The 23,048-nt window shown below is 36.9% G+C and overlaps 1 long non-coding RNA gene across 1 annotated transcript; it reads right to left on the reverse strand.

The window, feature by feature from the left end:
- Positions 1-419: 419 nt before the first annotated feature.
- Positions 420-15,096, reverse strand: LOC118176576. The gene is made up of 3 exons (XR_004755475.1): positions 15,086-15,096; positions 616-969; positions 420-461 (listed from the first exon to the last, which is right to left on the reverse strand). It is a non-coding gene; the product is annotated as an uncharacterized LOC118176576 (long non-coding RNA).
- Positions 15,097-23,048: the final 7,952 nt, after the last annotated feature.

The raw sequence follows: 23,048 nt of genomic DNA on the forward strand, positions 1-23,048 counted from the left end.
GACAGAAGAATATAGGTGCAAATCCTAATCATTTTATAAATGATTTGGATGTAGGACTAGAAGGTGTTTTGAGCAAATTTGCTGATGACACCAAACTTGGAGGAGTTGTGGACTTGGATGAGGGTGGAAAGGCCTTGCAGAGATCTGGACAGATTGGAGAGCTGGGTGATCACCAACCACATGAAGTTTAACAAAAGCAAGTGCTGGATCCTACACCTGGGATGAGGCAACCCTGGCTATATGTACAGACTGGGTGATGAGACGCTGGAGAGCAGCCCCACAGAGAGGGATCTGGGGGTTGACAGCAAGCTGAATATGAGCCAGTGGTGTGCCCTGGCAGCCAGGAGGGCCAGCCGTATTCTGAGGTGCATCAAGCACAGCATTGCTAGTCAGTCAAGGGAAGTGATTGTCCTGCTCTACTCCGCACTGGTGCGGCCTCACCTTGAGTATTGTGTGCAGTTCTGGGCACCACAGTACAAAAAGGACATTAAACTGTTGGAGAGTGTCCAGAGGAGGGTGACAAAGGTGGTGAAGGGCCTGGAGGGGAAGACATATGAGGAGCGGCTGAGGTCACTGGGCCTGTTCAGCCTGGAGAAGAGGAGTCTGAGGGGGGACCTAATCACAGTCTACAACTTCCTTGTGAGGGGGAGTGGAGAGACAGGTGACCTATTCTTTGTAATCAGCAGTGATCAGACCTGTGGGAATGATGTAACGCTGAGGCACGGGAAGTTTAGGCTGGACATCAGGAAGAGGTTCTTCACCAAGAGGGTGGCCACACACTGGAACAGGCTCCTCAGTGAAGTAGTCACTGTACCAAGCCTGTCTGAATTTAAGAAACGATCGGACTGTGCACTTAGCCACATGGTCTAAACTTTTATGTAGACCTGTGCAGTGGGAGGAGTTGGACTTGATGATCCTTATGGGTCCCTTCCAACTCGGGATATTCTATGATTCTATGATTCTACAATTCTATGATCTTGTATCTACATATGAAACAAATTGTGATGGACACAGTCCATCTGGATTTAGTGGTAACCAAACCAAAACAAAACAAAAAGAAGAAAGAACAAGTTTCTGATATGTGTGAAAACAGCACAGTAAATTTAGATGTAGCATCAACTTTCAGGCCACTCTGCAAAACGTAGAGAATGTTAGCAAAGATATAGAGATGAATCAGTTGATTGTGTGAGGAGGAAGAAATCGTCATCATCATGTTGTTTTTGATCAGTTGTTTTGATACTGCAAATGGAACCATACTTCATCAGAAACAAAGTGGGTATAACAATAACTGTAATTTATTCTTTTCCCATATTCATAACTCATTTTATTTGGAACAGAGACAAAATCCACTTCTATATGTCAACCATTACTTGCAATGAGGTTGTATTGTTGTACTTTAATGCATCTATTTTTTTGACTAATGTACATGCAGATCTCATTTCTAAAAGCTTATTCATCATTACTTATCTCATAAAAAAATTATCAAAATTTACAAGTAACACCCCCCCCCATTAAATATATACCTCATTTTAATATGTATAGCAGTGACTGCTTGATATTACATTGATCTGATCAATAAAGCACAATTTAATAAAACATACAGCAAAAGTATGAGAAAACAAAACACTGGGGTTTGTTCTCCCTGTCCACAGATCTAAATAACCAAAATATTAATACAGAATATCTATATCAAAACCATCTGTATCCACAGAAACATCTGTGTCTGTTGATACAAATCATAACTTTCACTTTAAATTTGGAACACCATTATTGTACAGCTTTGGCATTCCATTTTCTATTATATATATATATAGTCCTTCCAGTCACAGGGTTTATGAGAATGCAAAATACTTCCAAATAATAATTAATATACAACATTTTCTTAAAATTCACTTTGTCTTAATTGTCACTAGTCAGTCTCAGGCAATCAAAATTGAAGCAAAACCACTAACTTATTGAATGTTGCATACTATTCTGGATACCTGAAATTTAAGTATGATCTTTACTAACTTGTTTCCTTCCAAAGAGCTTCCTAGCTCTCTGACAACCGGAAGCCACTTCTTTACATGTTTTCTCTGATATAACAAAGCTGAATATCTTTCCTTGTGTTATGTGGGTACTTACATGACATTTGGATACTTCTTGGAGATTCTCTACCCTGAAGTCAAATTCACAACTTCATGACAATACACTGACTCAGACCAGATTAAAGCAAAAGGGAAATATCTGAACAAAGAAAGTTGATAACAAACATTTGTAGATGAAGACATGAAAGAAAACCTTTCTTAATCTATTTGCATATGGATAAATAGGAACAATGTCTGTTATAACATTGTCTATTTTAGGAACTTTTTCAGAATGATCCTAATGACATCCAGCTTTCCAGACATCAGAGCTTCCCAGATTCAGGGTGCCAAGAATCATGTTCAAGATGAAGAAAGTAGCAAGTAACATAAAAAAAATAAATAATAATAATAATAATAATAAAAGCTTCCATGAGAGAAATGAGAAATTGTTGGTTATCTCAGTTTAAATAGAATTCTTATCAATATATTTTAAAACAATTTTCTGTATTCATGTGAAAAAGTTACTTAAAGAAAACTATGAGTGAATAATGCCTCAAACCTGACACTCCCAATGTCATACTATGAAACCACCAGTTTTGTTGGCTGCAACACAACATGATATTCTAGATAATTCATCTAGATAATTCATCACCAACCCTCTGCACACCAAGAGAGGTTAGGCATTTTCAGGGTACAGATCCACACAGGGGCCTGGAAAACGTGAAGTTATGTTCTAGGCAGCACAGAGACCATTCCTTGCTAGATAGATCTAATGAAGAATTGTTTAGGTTTGTCCAATTCACTCTCTCTGTGTCAACTAGCTCTGAGTGTATCAAACTCTTTCTCTTTCATTTAGGAACATCAATGTATCTTGGGAGTTAATGTCATTAAGCTCATTCTACAAACACAAGCTTCTGTTCAGCTCTGAAACTTCACCCATTCTATAGGTGTGTTCTCTGCAAGTTTGGTATTTTCTAACCATCTATAGCCCACACAAGCCTTCTAACAAACTATTCTCTTGATTTTATGCAGACTCCTTTTCTCTTGAAGTTTCTTCCTTTTTTTTCTTTTTTTTTTTTTTTCTTTTTTTTTTTTTTCTGTGGCTGACATTCTTACATTGTGTTCAATGGAGAGTATTTAATGAACTTTTGGGTTAAGCAAAAGTCCCCAGACTAACATTAGGCTGACATTTATCCATTTAAAATTTGCTGTCTATGCTGTCTGCAAATATTGCTCCCCCTTTCCCAAAGAGTGGAAAGATATTTTATAACACATAAAAATATAAAAGCAAAAAAAAAAAAAAAGGAAGAGTTTTTGTTGTTGTTGTTGTTGTTGTTGTTGTTGTTGTTTTTCCCTGTAAGGTATGAGTTCCCTTATGAACAGGACAATGCAACACATTCTGGCCTATCAGAACTATCCTATTTGTTGGAATATCCAATATCATCAGCTGCTTCTCCCTTTACTGGACTCCTAGGGATATAGAAGCTAAAATTTTCTATGTCCCTTATATTAAGACCTGATTTTACATCTGTTTTTCATCTTTTATTATTAATTGATCTGCATTCCATTCTCTTAGGGTATGATGAAATTACTGAATACATTAAATCCATGTAAAAATACCTCAAGGATATAGCAAATAATAGTTTTTAAATACTAGTAAATTTTGTCTTTGTGTCATAGTATGTATGAATATTATCCTGGTAAAGTATTCAAAGAAAATAATGGCTATATGTATGAGATGAGAAAGCTGTTAAAACTTCTTTTTGTTACTTTGTTGTTGAAATCTCCCACCTCTGGATGTGGGAACTGAAACAGATTAACCACCATGCAAGAGTGAAATTTCAGGAGATAGTCATAACTGACTTTAGAATCTGTTTAGCAGTCATTAAGGGTAATTTGATTCTTAAAATAAAATTTGCACTTGATGGAACTGTGGTGTTTTACATATGTTGCATGGGCAAAAAGTATGCTGGAGTTAATATGTTAATATGGAAATGGAAAATGTGAACAAAGTGTGTATGAATATATGAATGTTTACATAACATTTTTTATTTTTATTTTTTTAAGCTTTGGGCTCTTTTAAACTCAAAAAAAAAAAAAAAAAAAAAAAAAAAAAAAGACCAAATGAAAAACCCTTGTAAAACCCTTATTACCTTGTATAGATTTCAGAAATCATTTTGGGAAATGCTTTACATACTTACATAATTAATGTAATGAATCAAATTTACTGTTTCTTCTCAGAGGGAAACTGAAAATTTACCTCTGGGTAAGTGAAGTGTTTTAAATGCTGTTCTGTTTATAGTTTCTTTATGGACTCAAGGCCAATGAATGAAGCACCATGACCGCAAGTAGCCATTTGACTAACTAATATCTAAGGCTAGAAAAGTACAATAATAGAAAGAAAAATAAATTTAAAAATGAGAAGTAGACTTTAAAGACCAATAAATTTATTTATTTATTTTTAATCTAGCGTAAGCCAGTACTTCCTACCCTTGAAAATGTAATATGTTTATTTCAGGTAAGTTTATGTCTTAATAGCTGTTAACCATAACCTAAAAATTGTCCTTAAGAATTCAGATTGTCTATTGATAAATTGACTTATGTCAGTTTGAAGACAGGATGAAGCTCTGGAGATACTGCACATAAAGATAACTTTGGGGTCCAAAATTCTGTGGTGAGTTAACCTTGACTTGTCTTCAGGTGCTCATGCAATCACTTTCTCTCTCCCCCTCCTCAGAAAGGTGGTGTAGGAAATATGATGAAAAATCTTGTAGGTAAAAATGAGGACAGGGACATCTCTAAACAATTACATTCATAGGCAAAACAGAATCAACATAAAGGAGATTAATATAATTTATTGCCAACTACCATCAAACTAGAGAAGTGAGAAGCTAAAAGCAAACACTTTTCCCCCAACCACCCTCTTCTATATCTTCACTCTGAACAGTTCAGGGGAATGGGAAATGGGAAATGGGGATGTGGTGGTTTTACACTGCTGAGCAGCTGAACTCCACCACAACTGTTCTTTCACTCCCCCTTCTCAAAGGGAAAGGGGGAGAAAACAAAATGGAAAGGGTTCAAGGGTTGAGGTAAGGACAGGAAGATCACCCACCAACTATCATCACAGGCAAAACAGACTCAGCACAGGGAGATTAACATGATGCATTACCTACTATTAACAAGCTAGAGCAGTGAGAAACTAAAAACAATTAAAAGCTCCTCCATGGGCTGTACTGTGGATATCTGCTCTGCCATGGTATATTGTGGGCTGTAGGGGGACAGTATGATCCACCATGAGCCTCTCCAGGACCTTCAAGGGAATTTATGCTCTGGCACCTGGAGCATCTCCTGACCCTCCTTTACTGACCTTCATATCTGAAGGACTGTTTCTCTCTACATTTCACAGAATCACAGAATCACAGAATCACAGAATTTCTAGGTTGGAAGAGACCTCAAGATCATCGAGTCCAACCTCTAACCTAACACTAACAGTCCCCACTAAACCATATCCCTAAGCTCTACATCAAAACGTCTTTTGAAGACCTCCAGGGATGGTGACTCCACCACCTCCCTGGGCAGCCTGTTCCAATGCCTCACAACCCTTTCAGTAAAGAAGCTCTTCCTAACATCTAACCTAAAACTCCCCTGGCGCAACTTTAGCCCATTCCCCCTCGTCCTGTCACCAGGCACGTGGGAGAACAGGCCAACCCCCACCTCTCTACAGCCTCCTTTAAGGTATCTGTAGAGAGCGATAAGGTCGCCCCTGAGCCTCCTCTTCTCCAGGCTGAATAAGCCCAGCTCCTTCAGCCGCTCCTCGTAGGACTTGTTCTCCAGGCCCCTCACCAGCTTCGTCGCCCTTCTTTGGACCCGCTCAAGCACCTCGATGTCCTTCTTGTAGCGAGGGGCCCAAAACTGAACACAGTACTCGAGGTGCGGCCTCACCAGAGCCGAGTACAGGGGGACAATCACCTCCCTAGCCCTGCTGGTCACACTATTTCTGATACAAGCCAGGATGCCGTTGGCCTTCTTGGCCACCTGAGCACACTGCTGGCTCATATTCAGCCGACTGTCCACTATCACTCCCAGGTCCTTCTCCGCCTGGCAGCTCTCCAACCACTCATCTCCCAGCCTGTAGCTCTGCTTGGGGTTATTACGCCCCAGGTGCAGGACCCGGCACTTGGCCTTGTTAAACTTCATGCAGTTGACCTCAGCCCATCGGTGCAGCCTATCCAGATCCTCCTGCAGAGCCTTCCTACCCTCGAGCAGATCGACACACGCACCTAACTTGGTGTCATCTGCAAACTTACTGAGGGTGCACTCAATGCCCTCGTCCAGATCATTGATGAAGATGTTAAAGAGGACCGGCCCCAGCACCGAGCCCTGGGGGACGCCACTAGTGACTGGCCTCCAACTGGACTTGACTCCATTCACCACAACTCTTTGGGCCCGGCTATCCAGCCAGTTTCTAACCCAACGAAGCGTGCGCCAGTCCAAGCCAAGAGCAGCCAGTTTCTTGAGGAGAATGCTGTGGGAGACGGTGTCAAAAGCCTTGCTGAAGTCAAGGTAGACCACATCCACAGCCTTTCCCTCATCCACCCAGCGCGACACTTTGTCATAGAAGGAGATCAGGTTCGTCAAGCAGGACCTGCCTTCCATAAACCCATGCTGACTGGGCCTGATCGCCTGCTTGCCCTTCAAGTGCCGCATGATGACTCCCAAGAGGATCTGCTCCATGAGCTTCCCTGGTACTGAGGTCAAACTGACAGGCCTGTAGTTCCCCGGGTCAGCCCTCCGGCCCTTCTTGTAGATGGGCGTCACATTCGCTAGCCGCCAGTCAGCTGGGACCTCCCCCGATAGCCAGGACTGCTGATAAATGATGGATAGTGGCTTGGCCAGCTCCTCTGCCAGTTCTCTCAGTACCCTTGGGTGGATCCCATCCGGCCCCATCGACTTGTGCACATCCAAGTGCCGTAGCAGGTCACCAACCAGTTCTTCGTGGATGGTGAGGGCCACATCCTGCTCCCCATCCCCTTCCACCAGCTCAGGGTACTGGGAATCCAGAGAACAACCGGTATTGCCGCTAAAGACTGAGGCAAAGAAGGCATTGAGCACCTCCGCCTTTTCCTCATCTCTTGTAACTAAGTTTCCCCCTGCATCCAGTAAAGGATGGAGATTCTCCTTTGTCCTCCTTTTTGTGTTGATGTATTTATAAAAGTGTTTTTTGTTATCTTTAACGGCAGTAGCCGTTAAATGTAACGGCATTTCCCTCACTTCTCTCTCTCACAGCTGCTGCACAGCATTTGTTCCCTTTCTTAAGTATGTTATCGGAGAGGCATCATGAACATGGCTTCTGGGCTCAGCTTTAGCCAGTGGTGGGTCCTGTTTGGAGCGGGCTGGAACCAGCCGTGTCTGGCACAGGAGCAGCCCCTGGTTTCTTCTCACAGAACAAGGCTTGTTCTCCAGTCCACGAGCTTGCTACTTAAATGCAAAAATATGTCCTTTCACAAAATGTTATGTTCAGCAAATTTTGAAAGTTTGCTAGCTAAAAATAAAAACAGAAGAAAATATGTGAACTGAAAGGAAATATTTGCTGGTTTCAAATGTCTATATTTTATGAAAGTAAATTTTACTTTAAAAGCTTTGGAAATTCTGCATTCAGTAAAGGCAGTTTTTTTTCTAGAATACCACAACATCTGTGTTAAGTATTGACAGAATTAAAAATAAATAAATAAAGAAAAGAAAAAAAAATAAAAAATAAAAAAAAAAGGGAAAAGAAAGAATTTCTAGGCTGAAAAGCTTATTTGAATGAATTTAACACTTTAAAAAATAGGAAATGTTTCTATTATTTAATTTGAATATTTAAAACTCTTTAACAATAAGTAGTTTTAAAATAATGAATAATAATACCTTCATCTTTTTTTTTTTTTTTCATTTGAAAATTTATGTCAAAACTTAACTATCTACAAGTTATATAAGACAAGCAATTTAATGGTGACACTGATGACATCTTATTCTTTTCATGAAGTGCAGCAGATATCATTTGTTTGCTTACTTGTTTTTCTCAAGCTTTAAACTTATTTTTACTGCATTTCAGATATGTATTTTCCCAGATTTGCTCTTAATTCTGATTCTGGATTTCTACCAGATGCCTGCCACACCTACATAGCAGCAAAATTACTTCTGGAAGATATTTAAAAATGTTTTTTTTATTATTTTTATTTTATTTTATTACATTTTTGTGTAAGAATATGTATGTATGACCATATACATGTATTGAATATATATATAGACGTGTTCTGCAACATGATTCAACAACCATATGCTCCCTATAGAATCATCAGCTCAGGTAACTAACACTGAGCTCAATTAATAAAGATGTCTGAAGCTAAAATTAATGCAAGTACAGTAACATTTTGTCTGATTTTATGGACATCCATGTTTTTCCAGGTATTAAGTATTATTTTTGAAAGATAAAAAAGGCTTATTGGCAGAAATATGTAAGTAGTTTATAGCCAAATCTCCTTCTCAAAAGCCACTCAAACACTTATCACCACTTGTTGAAACCTTTATTTATTCAAAACTAGAAAAAACGTGGATTAAATTTTGTAAATGTACCAGTCACTTCAGATATATTTTCTCATTAATAGATCTAGAAAGTAACTTTCAGAACTACTAATTTAAATTTTCTTTTCATGTCAGTCAGCATGTGTGGTGGTTTTACCGTGCTAGGCAGTTGAACACCACAACCGCTCTCTCACTCCCCCTCCTCAGATGAGGAGGGGAAGAAGTAAAGGAAAGAACAACTCACGGGTTGAGATAAGGATGATTTACTTAAAGAGGGAAAAAAAATAAATATATATAAATATATAATTAAAGAAATATTATTATTAATTAAACAATTCAACTAAAGGGAAAAAAAAAGGAAAGGGGAAGAGGAAGGGGGAAAGGGAATAACTAAACAAAACAAGTAAAGGCTATGTGGAAGTGCAGAGGAAAGAAATTACTCTCTACTTCCCACAAATGAGCGATGCTTGACCACGTCCTTGAAGCAGGGCCTCAACACACGGAGCCGGTGTTCAGGAGGAGGACAGACGTTTTTGCAACAAGAGCCCACCCCTCCCCTCTTCTTCCTTTTTCCACCTTTTATTGCTGAGTGTGACATCATATGGTATGGAATATCCCTTTGGTTGGTTTAGGTCAGCTGCCCTGGTGATGTTTCTTTCTCACTTTTTGCCCACCCCCTAGGAGGGTTAGAGAGAGTCCTGATGCTGTGCCAGCACTTCTCAGCAGCAGACACAACACCGGTGTGGTACCACTGCTGTTCTAGCTACAAGTGCAGAGCGCAGCACTGTATGGGCTGCTGCAGGGAAAGTTAACATCCCAGCCAGACCCAGTACAGCATGATTACATAGTTACTGTTTTATGCAATGTCAGGAGGTGAGAACTGTACTGTGCATTGTGCACTTTCCAACATTTTACTTTTACTACTTTATTATTTTTCTGTATAATAATAACTGTAAATAATTTTACATGAATTGCAAAAAATTTGTACTTAAAATTAGTTACTAGAATAATTAATAATGTTTTTACTTTTGTTTTACATAAAAAGATCAACTGTTTTGTTCACATTCCCTTAACTTGGAGACATGCATATAACAGAGGGTAACTTCACAGCGCAAGAGCAACACAATGTGACATTACAACACGCCTTTTTTCAGGCCTTTCATTTCAACAAGAGCCAGATGTTTCATTATTCATGTTCTTCAAATTCAGAATCCAGGAGGCATTACATCCTGAGGGGTTAGCAATACCAGGAGAGTACTCAGGGAGAGCTCGATATTTACTGAGAAGAGCATTACAGTAAGTAATGTCCTGCTTTAATTAAGCATAAACAGAAGGAGTTAATAACAGTCTTTAAAACCTGACATGTGAAGCAGAAAATGGAATTTGGAGATACAATGAAAATGCCAATACACTTAAAGTTTGGGTCATCCAAATAAGCTGATATTGACATTCAATGTGAATTCATGGGTACTCCATTTTCTTCATTATACTCAAAGTTTTTTCTTCCAAGATATTTAAGATAATGTATGTTATTTATCACCTCCGTTACCATAACATTTTTCACCTATTTGAGACATATAAATTAATTTCAAGTGCTTCATTGACTAATCTCATAGCATAGCTATGATTTGGGAAAATAATCCTATTATGAAGAAGGTGAGTGATCTAAAACTCATGAGACATAATCAAGAGAAGAAAAGAGGGATATAGAAATAAAAGAGTAGTCATATTTCATAATGTATTAAGTGAATATATTTTATTTTTAATATACCTTCCAGACCTATCAATCACGTAGAATATTCCAAGTTGGAAGGGACCCATAAGGATCATCAAGTCCAACTCCTTGCACCGCACAGGTCTACCCAAAAGTTTAGACCATGTGACTTAGTGCACAGTCCAAACGTTTCTTAAATTCATACAGGCTTGGTGCAGTGACTACTTCACTGTGGAGCCTGTTCTTGTGCACAACCACCCTCTCAGTAAAAAATGAACATCACATTTCATGGTAAGAAGATGTATAAGTAAATGAACAACAACTTCAACAAAAGATCTACCCTAATTACATATTATATCTCCATGTATTTACAGATATATAGTATGCATACTCTACAGATATGATATGATATATGATGTATGATACGATATGTTGAAATATGAAATATGATATATGATATGATATGTTACAAAATCTAACTTGACAGTGAGACTGTCTAACCTATAGTTCCTTCTGCCTTTCTTTTTCCCTTTTTAAAAATGGGGATTATGTTTCCCCTTTTCCAGTCAGTGGGAACTCCACCGGGATGACACAATTTCTCAAATACGACAGATCGTGGCTTTGCAGCTTCATACACCAGTTCCTTCAGGACCTGAAAATGTGGTCCTGGTCCATCAAGTCCCATGGACTTGTGCACCTTCAGGTTCCTTAGATGGTCTCAGACCTGATCTCCTACAGCTGGTGGTTCTTCATTCTCCCAGTTCCTGACTTTGCTTTCTGGGGCTTGGGCTATGTAGCTGGAACTAATCTGTGAAGAGGGAGGGAAAACAGTCATTGAGTAACTCAGCCTTCTTCATATCCCGGGTAACCAGGTCTCCCATTTCATTCCAGAGAGGGCCCAGTTTTCCTAGTCTTCCTTTTATTATTGACATACCTATGGAAGCCCTTCTTGCTCTTCTTGATGTCCCTGGCCAAATTTAATTCTAACACGGCTATGGTTTTCCTAACTCAATCCCCAGCTGCTTGGATGACTTCTCCGTATTCTTCCCAGGCTGTCCTTTCTTCCACCTTCTGGAAGACTTGTAGGTCTCCGTTTTCTGCTTGAGTTTGGCCAGAAACTCCTTGTTCATCCATGCAGGCCTCCTGGCTTTTTTTGCCCAGTTTCCTCTTTGCTGTGATGCATTACTCTTGAGCTTGGAGGAGGTGATCCTTAGATATTAGCTAGCTTTCTTGGGCTCCTCTTCTATCCAGGGCTTTGCTCCATGGGACTCTACCAAGCTGATCTCTGGAGAGGCAAAAGTCTGCTCTTCCAAAGTCTAGGATAGTAAGCTTGCTGTTCTCTCTCCTTGCTCCTCTCAGGATCCTAAAATGTGGCCACTGCAGCCAGGGCTGCCCTTGAGCTTCACTTTCTCCACCAGCCCCTCCTTGTTGGTGAGAAGAACATCCAGCAAAACACCTCTCCTCCTTAGCTCCTCTATCGCTTAGAGACAGATATTATCATCAGTGTATTTTCCAGGAACTCTTGTATTACCTATGCCCTGCTGTGTTGTCCCTCCAACAGACATCAGGGTGGTTGAAGTCCGCCATGAGCACCAGGGCTTGTAAATATCAGGCTACTTCCATCTGTTCATAGAGGTTTTTATCTGCTTTGTCTTCCCAATCAGGTTGTCTGTAGCAGATTTCTGCTATAACGTCCCCTGTTCCTGCCCTCCCTGTAATCCTGACCAGTAAGCTCTCTGTCAGCTCCTCACCCACCCCCAGGCAGAGCTCCATGCACTCCAGCTGTTCATTGACACAGAGGGAGATGCCCTTTCCTTGTCTCCTCTGCCTGTCTTTCCTAAAGATCCTTCCTAAAATTCTTCCATAAGTTTTGGACTAGGTCAAATGCATGTTGATTCATAAGAAAATATACTTCTTAATAACGCTAAAAGATAAAATGACAAATATGAAGGTGTTAAAGAAATATTAGTTCGAATATTAGTTCAAATATTAGTATATATTTGTAACCATTACAGTGTTTGAAAAACAGATCCAAAGCAGAGAACATATTGCTTGTTTGCTCAGGATTACAGCTGCATTTGACTGTAAATACTAAGAAAGAAAAGTCACCTTTCTCATGCAACTTGCAGTCCAAGGCTGCACCTAAATTTAGTGTTGCCCATGGGCTTATGGAAGTCATTGTAGTTTAAAACTAGAAGAGCAAGGGTCCCAAAGCTTGTGCTGAAAATATTTATTCCATGTTAAATAGGAAGTTTAATACTTCCTATTTATAGATACTAATTTTAAAAACACAGATTGTTTTGTTGTTGTTGTTGTTGTTGTTGTTTCCTTTGTGTATCTTTTAGGTCCCAGTCCTGTATGTATATCCATGTGGGATGTATTGGTGTCTTGTTTGCAGGATTGGATGAGACTTTGATATAATGAATGGACTACATCGACAAGCCTTTTATCCTTCACCCTGGTTCCTATTGATTTACAAAAAGTTTTCTGCGTCACTGGAGTGAAGTCAGGAAGGAAGAGGGAGGCAGACAGAACATTTCTGTCTATATTATCACTTGCAGTGATAATTTGGGATCTCAACCAGTACATTTTCTCAGCACTAGTAAAGAGAAAAGACTAGGCATCCAATATACACTTCAGGAATAATTTTGTTTTTGTTGTTGTTTGTTTGTTTTTGTATGCCTGAGCTGTCCTTAGAAGTAGATGACAGCAGCAAATATGCACTTTGAGCTAAAAAAGAATGAAATTTACATGAAATTCACAGTTCATTATTCCTGGTTGTCAAACTTCAGAGCACAAGTTATTTCTTTCCATTTTTAACCCCATTTACAGACTAAGATCTAAGACACTGAGAGAAATTCCAGAGCTTTTCAAGGAAATGGACAATTACATTTTTACTTCAAGAGATAACAGCTCACCTTATTCACCTTTGTTTTAGAACACAGAGCCAAATCTCAAGACTCTGCTCTGAATTTAGTAGCACCCTTTTTCAAAGATTCATTGATCTTACTGGGTTTGTCCTCAAAGTATGGTAATTTCAAAAGCTGCAAGCTGCCTCCTTTTTAAGAACCAGAAACATTTCTCTGGTCCCATGTTTGACACATCCTCATATTACTTGAAAGTAAAATTTAAATGCATGACAGCCTTTCCTGTCACCTGGTTTCTGTGAACAGAGAAACCGGTTGTATAGGCTAAAGTGGGTTCTGGGATACTCAAATGTATTTTTAATCCTTTATTACTGGGGAACTGGATTCTTAGCTTTCCTTGTGAGGTACTGTGCTGTAATTTAGTTTCAACACAGCCAATGTAAATATATGTATCAGACTACCTCAAAGGAAATCAGTATTGGGTAAAAATGTCCCTATGTTTTAGGAACAAAAATGTTTACATTTCTGTGTAAGGTGTGATATTTATTGTCTTTTAAAAAACAATAATAATACTGTCTTTGTAAAGATACTTTCTATGATAAGAAAACAAAGACAAAAATGCAACTCGTCAATAGAGTTAAAAAAAAAAAAAAAAAAAAAAAAAAAAGACATTAATCTTCCTCCAATTTTAGTAGGCAGGAGACTGCAGAAATAACTACAAGTCACAGTCATAGTGTAATTCACATTTTCTACTTAGGGGGGATGGGAGGGAAGGGGGAAGGGGAATAGTAATAGTTGTGTAGTATGATTATCATGTATAAATATTTCATTACTTAATCTAAGCTTTCTTTTCAAGGAAGTCTTTTGCTATTACTTTTGCATGTTAATATAGTATACTAGTAGGATACTAGTCATGTCGATGCAGGCACACAGCATTGAAATGTTAACTGTCCTTATGATTTCAATGAGTACTAATAGACAAAGGGTGGCACCCTAAGTGACAGTGTTTTTCTGCTTATTAAAGCAGGCAGTAAAGGAGCCAGCATACTGATATCTCTACATTTTCTCTTAAAATAACTATCAGTACACTGAATAGCAGCATGGAAAGGGAAATTAAAAACTATAATAGAAGAGTATAAAAAGTCCATGTCTTCCAAGTGAAATTGTGTACCTGGGAATAGTTCTGGAGAATGGTACATAATCAACTTTACTAGAAAACAGTGAGAATATTTCCTGCCACAGATTTGTCCTGTACTACCTAGCATTTTTCTAAACAGTTCTCAAGAATGATTTGATTGTTGCAGGAAAAATTAAGAGAACAATTGTTTAATAGACAACATGCTGTCAACTATGGTATTCCTGGGGCTAAAATAGCTATGCAGATAACATACAGTGTCGAGCAACATTCCTAAACATGATTAATTTCTGAGAGTAAATATAACAAAACCCTTCATCAGGTAATCCAGATTGAGGATTTGGGTTTCTGATATCCATACAGGTATATGAAATGCAAAAATCCATTGTAATAGAATGAGTTCTTTTTCATACAGTGACAGAGAAGACTTCTTGATATGATCCTGGGCACCAATGAAGGTGAGATTGTATAACATTGTAACTACTTTATGGCATTCTGTACCTACACCATTTTCCTAGGCATTTAAAAAATCTTAGAATAAAGAATTGCAGCTTTATACATGGCACAACAAATTTTATTTTATATATGACTCTTAGTCTTTCATATAACAAAACCACAAATACAAAAAAATTTAGGTTGTCATGAAGCACAAATTCATAGAGATGCACACATTAATAGTTCAAATTTTTCAATAGTTCAAACTCTTTCAATTGATAAAAAACTCCTGAACTTTGGTCACTGAAACCTTTACTTCTTGGATACAGAAATTTATGACCTAAAAATTAGTGACCTAGAAACCCTTCTTGTCAGTTTATTAAACCCAAAGTAATTATCATTTGAATTCTCTATACCTCAGTGTTCCTCATTCCTCTAAACCTCTGGTCCTCATTCTCCCCTTTTGAGAGAATAAATTTGGGTCCAAAAAAGAGCTCCTTTCTTTGTCTGCCACAAATAAATTTTACAGATTTCTATCTGTCATCTCCAGAAAACATTCAGAGACATCTAATTTCATTCAGTCTTCCTCTTTTCCCATTCGACTACAGAAAACATCAAATCTTCCTAAATTGGTTCCTACTAACAGAAATTACCTGGACCAATTTTACTTATCAATTAATGGTCTTCTGAGAGTTAGTAATATTAGTTAGAAAAATAACAATATAGTTACAAAAAGAAACAAACCAAGAACAATTTCAGAGTTCTGTACAACAGGAAAAAAAAAAAAAATGATAAAATAAAATCTATTTTTGAGGAAAATAAGGAAAATAGTAACTAGAAAAAAATAATGTAAGGGGGAAAATATGAGAATAGTTAATCTGGAAAAATGCACTTTAAAAATACATAATGAAGGAGGGAAGAAATGAAGAAAGGAAGAGGAAATATACATAAATGACACAAGTTAAACTGCAAAGTAACATGAAGCTCAGCAAGAAAAGGAGATAGAAAGAGGAAAATATCAAGTGGAAATGAAATGGAAAATGAAAAGAAGACAGAAAATGATAAAACCTTAAGCCTTCAAAGGCTCATAAACCATAAAGAAAAAAGCAGGGAAAATTCTTCCAGGAATGATTATATGTGGTTAATGAAGAAAATGAAGATATATAAAAAAAAAAAAAAAAAGATGAAGTATAGGAATAGTTAATTGTATTCTATTAGTTGTATGTGGAATGAACTTACTTTTGCAGTCACAGAAGGATCCGTGCACTGGTCTGTGATATTCATTGTCACAAAAGAGTGAATAATGACCTGCCAACTTATACAGATGATAAACATTTTTCCAAGAATGTCAAAAAAAAAGGTGACTGCAAAATATTGCAGAAGCTGACTGTATTCAGCGATAACAAATGACAGAAATAACTCAGTGTTCATAAATTCAAAGCATACATGAAATTATTAGCTTAACTGTGGAGATGGAACAATAGTCTTCAGACTATCTCAATATAATATTACATGCATTGTACCATAATAGTCAAATGGATTGTGTTAGTTAAAATATGCACGTTTATATACATACAAAGTGCTTGTTCTTCACATTTTGATCTATACAATGGTAAGCTGAATGTGAACTTGTCATTTAAAAGCTTCTAAATAAAATAAAACAAAAAATATTAAAAATACTCCATTATATTTTTCACTGCCTTCATTTAAGCGAACACCTTATTTTATCTGCTTAATTTAATAGCAATATGTCAAATGGATTTCTGCAACTGAAGGTCATATAAATATGCAACATCAATCTCAACAGTAAACATATCTTTGTGAATAAAAAATTGAATAAAAAAGCTGCCATCAATAAAAATAAAATAAAAAAATACTCTCTAATCTGAGAGACACATGTTTGATGACTCTGTTTCCAAAAACCATGGGTCATGCTCCTCTGGATGAGTCATTAAAAATACCAGATGGTTAGGGGTGGTTGGTATAAAGAGTGGGTTTATTACTTCTGTTCATATATATATATATATATATATACATATATATTTTTTTAAAAAAATATTATGCTTAGCAGAATAGATGTGTGAGTTTTTAAAATTTACTTGATAGCATACAAAGGCATGAAACATGGTTTGGGAAATTCTCTAAGGATCTGCAATTACAGCAGGGGCAATTTTTGATTTTGTTTGTTTTTTAAACAAATCCAAAAGAACAACAACAACAAACTATAATATGTTTAACCCCTCTCACATCCAAAGTAAAATGTGTGGAAGTTATTTTTTAAACACAACTGAATATGCTGTTTTTGTTGTTGCTTGCTTTGTTTTTATTTTTTTCTCCCTTCCTGGGTACTCTAATTCTGTCCAGAAATAGAGTACTTACATCCTGGAGATTGCACAATGAACACTTTTCTTGAGGTTTTCATGTTCTTGTAGTAATGACAGTAATTTTAAAATTCTACACTACAAGAAAGGATAAAGCAAAATAAGGCAACAAATGAAAGCAACAATGAAACACAGATATATATATATGTATATATATATATAAATCTATCCATTTCCTCTGATCACTATTGACATTATGATCAATTTCGTAGAGATTCCTGTGGAAGCAATCATAGAATGGCTTGGACTGGAAGGAACATGAAGATCATATAACTCCAACCCATTTGCCATAGGCAGGGATGCTACCCACTAGATCAGGTTAGCCAAAGCCCCATCCAGCCTAGCCTTGAACAACTTTGGGGATAGGGCATCCACAGCTTCTCTTGGCAACCTGTTCCAGTGCCTAACTACCCTTATAGTAAATAATTTATTGCTAATGTCTAGTCTAAATCTATCTTCTTTTAGTTTAAGTCCATTCTCCCTTGTCCTATCATTATCTCCACGAGTAGAGTCCTTCTCTACCTTTTCATAAGACCCCTTTAAGTATTGAAAGGTTGCAATGAGGTCTTCCTGGAGCCTTCTCTTCTGTAGGATGAACAGCTCTCTCAGCCTTTCCTCATAGGAGAGGTGCTCCAGCCCTCTGATCATCTTTGTAGCCCTCCTCCTTGCTCTAACAGGTCCACATCTTTCCCATGCTGGGGGTCCCAAACCTGGAAGCAATGCTCCAGGAGGGGCATCACAAGAGTAGGAGGGGGCAGTCACCTCCCTCACACCTCTTTTGATGCAGTCCAGGATGCGGTTGGCCTTCTGGGCTGCAAACACACACTGCTAGCTCATGTTGAGCCTTTCATCCACCAGAAACCCCAAGTCCTTCTCTGCAGGGCTGCTCTCAAGGAGTTCGTCTCCCAGTCTGTACTTCTGTTGGGGATTGCCTTGGCCCAAGTGCAGCACTTTGCACTTGGACTTGTAGAACCTCATGTGGTTCACAGGGTCCCAATTCTCCAGCCTGTCCAGGTCCATTTAAATGGCACCTCTTCCTTCTTTGGTATCAGCCGCACCACTCAGGTTGGTGCCATCTGCAAACTTGCAGAGTGCACTCAAAGAAGTTGTTAAGTACCTCTGCCTTCTATACATAGAAATCTTAAATGAAATGTTTGAATGAAACCCATCTCTATAATTAGTTGTGATGAATACAATCCCAATGTATGATCAGTATACAGCAGAAGCACATGGTGTGTATTTCCTGCATCCCAAGAAACCACTTCTGCTATATTGGACAACTGATATTTTAATCAGCTCTGACTAGCACAAAAATTGGAACATTCTTTCTTTGCTCATACTATGGAGCATCAAAGACAGTGACAACAGTGGATATTTGGATCACAAACAAATATATATATATATAAAGCCATTTTTAGACCTTATTTTGTGTATTGAAGTTATTATTTGTCTACATCTGTTACATTTTTTAAATAATTTGAATTATTTTTAGGTACATACCTCCTTAACTTCTACTTTTTTCCATGTTTGTTGTTATTCTATCTTCATAATCCACATTTTTCATAGTTTACCTGGGAAATAATTTTATTAGCTGTACGAATTTCAATGTTTCTTAAGAACAGAATGCTAGAGAGTATCTCAGCATACTCCCCAGAATCAAGAAACCTTATGCATTAACAAGAGTAGAAAGGAATAGAAACACTTTGTTGTTGTTGTTAAAAAAGTAGGTTTCTGTGACCAGAAGTAATTGCTACATTACATCTGAGCAGTAATTGCACTGCTCTGTAGAAAAATATGATTTTTACATAGCATTATAAAAACCCCATCTTAAATTAACCCCACCAAAATAGGGGCTATAAGAGGGATATACACATTATAAACAAATATAAGTTACTTTTTTTTTTTTTTTTTTTCTTTTAATGGCAACACACTTCACGCTTTTTGTTACCCAGGGAGCAAACATCAAAGCAGTTTGTATAAACAGTATGAGTAAACTTGGGGATGAGGCTCTTGATTGTGTGAATGGCTTGTTTTTGTTTGTTCTATAATTTGAATTGTCTATGTCTGTAGTAAATTGTTTTCAGCTAATTCCTTGCAGCTGTTACTAAATTACAGGCTCTGCTTTCCAAGGCCACTTAGGGAAAAGAAAACTAGTGCTATTTAACCACTAATCTGACTATGTAATGATCTGAATGAAAAGAGGAAAATCATTTCGTATTTCTAGTTGTACAACAGTCTGTGCCAGCTAATCATGTGACTGAATGGCTACAGTTTACTTCCTGTGAAAAGCAAAGAATAATATATTTATTTTTAAATAATATGATCTTAAGAAAGATAAAATTGGTCTTTTGTTCATTAACAGAAGAAGGGTTAGACAAACCACTAGTAGCCAGAAGTAGCTAAAACATATCTTCAGTAGTAGCTGAAGATATGAAGGTCATGATCATAAACTGACTAGTTACTGGATTCAGTGCAAGAACTAATGTACTCAGATGTATAGAATTCACCTGAGTATCTTCAGATTATTTCAGACTCATTAGTCATGTCTTTTGCAAAATTTAAATGTAAGAACTAATAGATTATTTTTAAAAGAGTTTCCAGAATAGCAAGGGCTATCAAAGAAATCTTAAAATGAATAGAAGTTTAGTTTTATGACCTGATAGTCTAGACTACAGAAATGTGACTTTTTCTATTCTACCCAGACCAGCTGATTTCACAATCACAAAACATCAGCCCTGTTATCTCTTCCAAAGCTACTAATACTTTTGAAAATCATGTGTACTCATTTGATACATATTTTATCTGTGAAGAGAAAGAAGGATGTTATATTTATATAATATATATATATAAATGTAATGTTTTATATGTATATTATATATTATATATATATAGTGTTATATAATTACCCATGCCTATTATTTTCAAAAATGTCTTTTGGGGCTCAGTTCTTTTGAAGCTGATAGTCAATAAAGCTCTTTTATTTTCCTTTTACATAATAATGCTGTATGTACCACTGCTTTAACAAAGTTACTTTTCTATCAAATGGTTCCAGTAATCTGAAGCATTTAAATAAGATTTGAATATTTAATTCTATATGATTTTTATCACAAGGAAATATGTGTATATTCTTTAAAAAAAAACCTTAATGAGTTAAAGTTAAATCATTGATTTTTTGTATTCTCACAGATCCTCATTTGTGCAATTTGATTTTAAATAAACTGATTTCAAAGATACTTTAACAGTAAAATCTTTGTTAAAAACACAGTCCTGAGTCTAATGAAAATGACAAGATTCATCAATGTGTACAGACAATTTCAGAAAATTATGCTATTATATTATGTTGAATGCATTTCTCTACAATAATTCTTTCATTCCCTAACTTTGGTACATGGCAAAATATGTACAAAGATTAAAGCCAATGTAGGTGTTTGAAAGATTTTTCTACCTAGAAACATAAAAATTTTGCCTATGTACCGTCTGTTCAATTCAGAGGAAGGTATTTCTACCTTTCCAGTTTTATAGAGTATGTACAGTCAGTTCAAATCTCCTGAATTTTATCAAAAAATTACTGTAGTGTTTGCTTATGCATTTCAGGAACTAGTTCAGAAGAATACATAAATATACTTCATATATGCTTTTACTAGAATATATTCAACTTTCTAGTTAATAAGTGAAAGTAATGTGTTCAGTGAGAGCTACTGCATCATGTATTCCAATACCACTTATTTCCAAAACATAATAAAAAATACTTAGAAAGGAAGACATTTTTATCCACGTGTATTTCTGTGTCATAAGAAAGGCAGACCATGGTTTTTTTTTTGTTTGTTTTTTTTTGTTTTTTTTCAACTATTCAGTAAATCAAGACCACGCGATCACTTTTCTAAGTGCAATGCAAATAAATCTCATTGTCTGGATGATGGAAAAAGAGTAGAAACTAATAAAAGTATTTCAGAAAGTTATTCACAAATAAAAATAAAATAATATAACCAGTCATTGTATAACCAGAATTCCTGTGCAATAAAAAAAAAAAAATGTGTGCAACAGTCATAGAGTGAATATGATTGAAAGATCAGGAACATCATCCCCACTGTTATCATACACAAGGACATGGACTTTCGTTAGTTCTGGAAAGCATGTGACATGTGACCTGGATATCTTTAAGTAAGACTAAAGACAGATATTCCACAACTTCATAAAATAATCTATTTGATTGCAGGGTTTTTGTTTGTTTGTTTGTTTTGTTTTGTTTAGAAAATGCTCTCTTAGACTTAACTTGAAAACTTTTGCCTGCAAGGTAATCCTATGGATGCCACAAATATTTTTGCAACAGCTTTCTCCATTTGTTCCAAGACTATCTCCTTCCAATTTCTCTGCTCTCTGCAAGACCACACACACACACGCAAAAAATCATTTCCTTACACTTTCTTGCAAGGCGTCATTACTAAATTTCAGATAACTATTTGTCTCTGAGAATTTGTTCTCTTCAATTTGTTCATTTCTTAACTGAAGGGCAATACTCAAAACTGGACACAACGCCAGATGAAACTTGGAGCTGCTTAGAAAAGAGAAAGGCCTGCTTCTCACATCATACATTCTTTACATTTGCTGTTATGTCACAGACAGTGTTATATCTCCTGTGAGAAACTACATATATTATTCATATCCAACATAATATCCATAATACCCCGTGTGCTTTTCTGAAAGACCCCATTGCAAGCCAATGGCTTTTAAAGCTCTATTTGAGCAAGTAATTATTTTTCCATTTAAAAGTACCTTTTATTTGCTGTTGAATTTCATTCAGCTTCCTCTTTGTGTGTGTGTATGTGAAAATGATTTATTTTCTTTTAATTTTTATCAGTTTATTGAGAAGATTTTTGGTTTCTTCCTTCTTTATGTCATAGCTAAGCATATTTTCTATACCATCAGACAAAACATTAATGAAATAATATGAATAAAATCAAGATGGAATCCTGAAAGACCTTGTTTACTCACAGAATCAGAGAGTCATAGAATCATAAAATGGCTCAGATTGGAGCAGACATTAAAGATCATCTAGTTCCAAGCACACTGCCATGGTTAGGGATGCCACATACTATATCAGGTTGCCCAGGGCCCCATACAGCCTGGTCTGGAACACTTCAAGGGACGGGGCATCCACAACCTCACTGGGCAACATGTTCCAGGGCCTCACCACTCTCTGAGTGAAGAATTTTCTCCTAATCTCTATTCTATTTCTCCCCTCTTTTAGTTTAAAACCATTACCCCTTGTCCTATCATCTGATTGAACATAAAGTTGCTCTCCATCTTTTTTGCAACCTCACTTTAAGTACTGAAAACTTGCAATGAGGTCACGCCAGAGCCATCTCTTCTGTAGTATGAACAGCTCCAGGTCTCTCAGTCTTTCTTTGCAGGAGAGGTGTTCCAGCCCCTTGATTATCTTCTTGGCCTTCCTCTGGATTTATTCTAACAGATCCACATCCTTCTTGTGCTGGGGACCCTGGATCTGGTTGCAGTACTCCAAGTGGGGCCTCACAAGGGCAGAGTAGAGGGGGACAAACACCTCCTTCAACTTGCTGGCCACACCTCTTTTGATACAGCCCAGGATGATGTATTATAGTCTTACCTTTTGACAACAAACCATTCATAACAGTAAACAAGTTAAGTAAAAACTGGCTGGAAATTTTAATCATTCTGTGTTTCCCAGATAGATTATTAAAATGTGTTGTAGAATAATTTCATAGCCTTTCTAAAGAAAAGGGAAGACTTCCCATTTGTAAACAACTGAGAAACAAGTTTAAACCAAAGTTAGAATGATTTCACTCATTCGTTCAAAAAGAACAGAAAAGAAAAGAAAAGAAAAGAAAAGAAAAGAAAAGAAAAGAAAAG

Source organism: Oxyura jamaicensis, chromosome 1 (genome assembly GCF_011077185.1).
Source record: "Oxyura jamaicensis isolate SHBP4307 breed ruddy duck chromosome 1, BPBGC_Ojam_1.0, whole genome shotgun sequence".
NCBI classification, from domain to species: Eukaryota; Metazoa; Chordata; class Aves; order Anseriformes; family Anatidae; genus Oxyura; species Oxyura jamaicensis.